Source organism: Rhinopithecus bieti, unplaced genomic scaffold (assembly GCF_001698545.2).
Source record: "Rhinopithecus bieti isolate Rb0 unplaced genomic scaffold, ASM169854v2 scaffold_2574, whole genome shotgun sequence".
Lineage (NCBI taxonomy): Eukaryota > Metazoa > Chordata > Mammalia > Primates > Cercopithecidae > Rhinopithecus > Rhinopithecus bieti.
Window position 1 is genome coordinate 685,004 of NW_016804493.1, and position 6,132 is coordinate 691,135.

Sequence of the window (6,132 nt, forward strand, 5' to 3'; positions counted from 1 at the left end):
GAGTAGCTAAGACTACAGATGTGTGCCACCATGCCTGACTCTTCCTCCTGTATTATTTTTTTTTTGAGATGGAGTCTTGCTCTGTCACCCAGGCTGGAGTGCGATGGTGTGATCTTGGCTCACTGCAACCTCCACCTCCAAGGTTCAAGTGACTCTCCTGCCTCAGCCTCCCGAGTAGCTGGGATTATAGGCACCTGCCACCATGCCCAGCTAGTTTTTGTATTTTTAGTAGAGACAGGGTTTCGCCATGTTGGCCAGGCTGGTCTCGAACTTCTGACCTCACGTGATCTACCTGCCTCGGCCTCCCAAAGTGCTGGGATTATAGGCATGAGCCACCACGCCTGGCCCCTCCTGTATTCTTAAGAAAGCAAACAGGCTTCACCACTTTTGCCAAGTCCTTCTCCCTCCCTATTGCCCTCTGATCTGGTTCCTCTCTGCTCATTAACTCAATTCTCAATTCTTTATTCCCCAAAAGATCCTATCTGGCAGTGTAAGGCCCTCCATACGGCAAGGATGGGAGAAGGAGAGAAGAAATAGGGCAGAGATGTGCAAGTTGGCAGGGGTTAGTTAGGAGAAGCCTTGAATTCTCATATGTTAATAAGTCTTGTCCTGTTACACCTATAAATAATATCAGTAACTGGAATGAGACACAGGTCACTAACACAGGCTGGTCTTCCCCCAGCCAGTCCTATGAGGGACCCTGCAGTCTTCCCCTTTGATTTCTCTATTGCTGGATGAGAGGCCGAGTGGATCCACAGGATAAAGTATTGGAAGTGAGAGGAGCAGAGTAGGGGAGATGATAAGTTACTGAATAGCTTGGGGGTGGGGTTTTCAGGGTGTCTGAGAAGAAAGGAGCCAAACCAGGCCTAGGATAGAAGTGGACAGGAGGAGAAAGTGGACTCTGCTGCATGGACCGCATATGTATTTTATTTATTTATTTATTATTATTATTATTTTGAGATGGAGTCTTCCTCTGTTGTCCAGGCTGGAGTGCAATGGCGCGATCACAGCTCACTGCAACCTCTGCCTCCTGGGTTCAAGTGATTCTCCTGCCTCAGCCTCCCGAGTAGCTGGGATTACAGGCACCCACCATTACACCTGGCTAAGTTTTGGTAAAGACAGGGTTTCACCATGATGGCCAAGCTGATCTTGAACTCCTGACCTCAGGTGATCCGCCCACTTCGGCTCCCAAAGTGCTGGGATTATAGGTGAGAGACACCGCACCCAGCCTGGACTGCATATTTAGATTCATTTTTCTCTTTGAGAGAATCAAGCAAAGAATGGTGTCTTCCTGGCCTTTTCCAGGTAGGGGTACTTCTTAAACACGATGCAACTCTGAGATTGAACCAGGAGTGTCTCAGCTTCCATAAGGGTTACACTGCAGGCTCCCGAGGTATGTGCCAGAACTGTGTTAAGTACTTTACAGATGAAGAAACTGAGGGTCAGAGATGATGGGTGACTTGTCCCCAGTCACAGCCATTAAGTGACAGAATTTGGACAAAAATCTAGCCAGGTCTGATGTTCTAGCTTGAGGTCTTTCAGACAGCTCTTCCCTGGGAAGCCACTGATCCCTGGCTCATTCCTGCCTGCTCATCCTTCCTGCCCCAGTATGCAAGGGTAGGCCTTCCCTCGGGGCCTGGCTGAGTCTACACCCTATCCAGCCCCACCATATCAGCCTCTAGAGACAGCCTTCCTGACACTCCCCAGACAGCCAGGCCCCAGGGCGTGCAGCCAAGCAGAACCTCTCTGGGTGCCCCCAGCCTGAGCTCTGGGTGTGCTGCTCCCAGTCACAGTCCAGGAATGTGGGCATCCAAGCATCAGCAGCAAACATGCTCGCTGGCTGTCAGCCGAGCCAGGGCCCCTGAAAAGTGACAGGAGCTGAAAGAACCATTAGACAGGAAGGCTGGATTGAGGGGGCAGATTTCGAGTCACCTGAGCTGTGCATGGCAATGCAAAGTAGCCGAAGCCGGCAAAGTTGGGAAAGCCACTGCCTGATGGGCCTCAGTTTCCCCATCTGTAGACTGTGGATGATGTCTCTTGGCCCTCCTGTTTCACTAGGCAGCTGTGAGAAAATAAATGTGATTGATTGCATCACCTGATTATATTGCCTACCTCAACCCATCTCAAAGACCTACAGGGGAAACTGAGGCAGATGATACCTCGGGTTGGTAACAGGGTCAGGCCAGGAATCCGGGCCTCCAGGCTCAGCTCTCACTGACTCAGTGTCGGACCCTGGGTAGGTCTCTCTTCTCAGAGCCTTGGCTTCTTTATTGTAAAACAGAGGAATTGCCAAGACAGTGCTTCTCAGACTTAGATGTACTCACATAGCACTGGGCCCTTGTTAATCCAGATTCTGATTCAGCAGGTCTGGGGTGGGGCCTGAGAGTCTGCATTGCTAACCAGCTTCCAGGGTCTGATGCTGCTGGCCCTGGGGCCACATTTGAGAGCTAGGGCCTGGAGGAGCCATACGGGCTTTCAGGTCAGACATTCCTAAACTTCCAGGGCTCTGGATGCCTCCTTCCCGTCATCCCAGCCCCCGCGGGGCTGTCCTGAAACTCCTAGATAGGAGCACTTCCTCCCTTCCTCGCAACCCTCCACTTCATCTGCACCTGCCTCACCTTCAGAATCAAGAAGTCTCCAGCTCCTCCTCCCTCCCCCTGGGACCTGCCCTTCTCCCAGCCCTTAGTGGGAGACAGAACCACATCCCTATTGAAGATGTGAAGAGCTCAGACCTCTGGAGGATTAGAGAGCAGGGCTCCTAGGAAGTCTCTCATCCCAGGGGTCTTGCTGACTTAGTGGCTTTCCTGCCCTTCCTGCCATGCCCGCCCAACCTCAGTAGCTGCTGGAGGAGATTTGTATGCCATCAGGATTTTGTAAAGAAAAGAGGGTGTGTGTTGGTAAGGAAGGAAGAAGCCAACATTTATTAAGGTCCTATTGTGTGACAGTCACATTCGCAAGCATCGCTTCCGGCCAGCCCTTGTCCCTGTGAGGTGCACTTGCATTGAGCCGTCATTGTGGGGATGAAATATGGTGCAGCCCGGGAGACTCCTGAGAGACAAGTCAGCAGTGTGAGGAGGGGACAGAGGCCAGCCTGGTTTCCCAGCACAAAGAAAGAGGAGTCTGGGGGCAGGGAGCATCCAGTTTGGAGAGGGCCTACAGATCAGGGGCGGAGTTTGACTTCTTTCTGGGACAGTGGGAAGTGGGTTAAAGGACGGGGCGAGTTTGAGACAGGATCAAATGAACTCTTCAGAAGGACTATATGGCCGTTGAGTGGAGATGGGGGTCAGAGGGACTTCCAGTGAGGCTCCTTCCACTCGTGGGACCTTGAGCTGGACAGGCTGTGTGGCAGCCCTGTCGTTTGTCTACACTAGAAATATCTCTACAGCACGTTCTCACCACGATCTGGATTCCCTGTAAAATCCCCAGGAGGGGGCAGCACAGGCCTCAGTCTCCTCTTCGGGAGAGAGGTCCAGAGAACACCGCAGGCTTCCCCAAGACCACCCCAGGATGAGTCACTAGGCCGGGATTGGAATCCAGACTCTGTAGGCGGTCTGCTGCCAGGACTCTGGGTCCTGGGAGGGAACAGGCCGGAAGGCCAGGGCCTAGCCAGGGTCAGCGAGCACCCATCACCCGAGCATTGCCCGGCTGGCCTGGCTCAAAATAACTTTCCAGACACAAGGAAATATTTTATCCCACTCTGTTTTCCCACACACAAAAAATAAACATCCCCAAATCTCAATGGGGCCAGACTCCGAAGAGGGGGGAAGGGGAACAAGAACATGGCTGGTTGCCCACTGAGAAGTCCGGTTTTTGTCCTTTTAGTTCCTTTCTTGAGGTCAAGACTTTGCTTCCTGATATGAGCGTGGAGACTCCCACTGCTTTCCCAGTGGGGACTGGCTTTCCCTTGGTGTTAGGCTGCCCTTTCCCAGGGGTCACGCACCTCAGACATTGTGATGCAGATGGGACAGCTGCAGGGACCATACATGGAAGGATTAAGAAGCATATGACACAGCTCTGCCCTTGACGGGCTTACACGCCACTGGGAGGCATGGCTGGGTTTCCTCTCTTCCTGAGGAGCTCTTGGACACTGGGGAAGAGAAGACTAATATTTCCTGAGAGCCAACTGTGTGCCTGGTAGACACCAGGCTCTTTCAAAGACACCATCCCATTTGACCCTCACCATAAGCCTTTGAGGCATCTATTATCACTTCCCATTTTACAGATGAAGAAACTGAGACTCGGGGCAGGCATGATCTATGCAAGGTTTCAGAACCAGGGAATGGTAGACCGAGGACTTGATTTTACACAGGTGGCTTTAAGGCCACACTTGGCATCATACTGGCATTGGTAGGGCCCACTTGGAAGCTGGTGGGTGGTGAAATGAGCCGGAGGTCGCTTGCGCACAGAGCTCCCGTTCTTCCCTTGGGTTGTGGTAAACCCAGTTCCTAGTGTCCCGGGACTTGACTGGGAAGGCAGAAATGAGGCTGCTGCTGTGGATTGAATTGTGTTCCCCCAAAAGGTATGTTGAAGTCTTATCACCCCTGACATACCTGTGAATGTAACCCTATTTGGAAGTAAGTTCTTTGCAGATGTAATCGAGCTAAAATGAGGTCATTAGGAAGGGCCTCAGCCAAGATGACTGGTGTCCCTATACGAAGAGGGAAGAACAGATTGTTTTGTTTTCATCCTCCCAGTGTGGGGTACTTTGTTATGGCAGCCTCAGGCCATCTATACAGCTGGGGTCTGCCTGGGAGTCCCTCAGCCTCCTTAGGCAAAAAGACGACCTGGAACTTGTGGGAGAGGCACAGGGGCCGGGGCTCAGTCCTCAGCTCTGTGAGGGGAAGAGCTTTCTCCCAGTTGCAGCAGTCCCAGAGGAAGGGCCTTCTGAGGTGCCGAGGGCCACGTGGCGGGAGTGTGTGTGTGGAGGAGAGGATGGCCGTTTGATGAAGGTGTTGGGTTGATTGTCTCTCTCTTAATTGATTTTTGAGAATTAGTTTATATAGATATATCTGTAGAAAGGTTGGCTTACTGGGTAATGAGTTTGTTGCAAATGTGTGTGTTGCAAATATGTTTCCTAGTTTGGGGCTTGCTTTTCATATTCTTTATGGTTGTTTGTTTGTTTGTTTGTTTTTTAAGAGACAAGGTGTCTCCCTGCCACCCAGGCTGGAGTGCAGTGGCACAATCATAGCTCACTGCAGCCTTGATCTCCTGGGCTCAAGTGATCCTCTCGCCTCTGTCTCCCAAGTAGCTAGGTCCACGGGGGCATGTTACTGTGCTAGCTAATTTTATGTAGTTTTTTTGTAGAGATGAGTCTCACTTTGCTGCCCAGGCTTATGGTGTCTTTTGATCAACAGAGGTTCTTCATCTTAATGTTATCAAATTTGTCCGCCATTTTTCTTTATACCCTGTGCTTTTGTTGTCTGCTTTTAAAATCAATTTTATCCGAAGGTCGAAAGAGAAGCCCCTATATTTTCTAAAATTCAAAATGTTACTTTTCACAAGCATTTTTTTAATTCAACTGCAATTTATTTTTATGTAGGGTATGAGATCAGGTTTTTATTTTAAGATAGATAAGCAACTATCTCAGCATCTTTATTGACCAGCAGTGCCATCTCTGTCTTATATCTGTCCCTGTATCAGTACCTCACAGTCTTAATTGCTAGAGGTTTAGTTATTTTACTGTACTTAGTTTTAGTAAGTCTTGATGTCTGGTGGAGTAAACTCCCTATTCTCATCTTGTTTTTCTTCTGTTATAGTTTTGTATCTTTTAATGGTTCCTTTAAAATTCTTAACGCTGTTATTTATGTAAAAGTTGTCTTAAAATAAAATAATTCCTAATATTATTATCAATTTGAATAATTTACTTTAAGATTTTATACAAGAAGCGTGAGAGCTTAATAGTTCGGTATATATTCTTTTTTTTTTTTTTTTTTTTTTTTTTTGAGACAGAGTTGGCTCTTGTCATCAGGCTGGAGGTGCAATGGCGTGATCTCAGCTCCTGCACCTCCGCCTCCGGGTTCAAGCGATTCTCCTTGCTCAGCCTCCTGATTAGCTGGATTACAGGTGCACACCAAATGCCTGTTGCTGACTTTTGTATTTTTAGTAGAGATGGGGTTTCACCACATTGGCCAG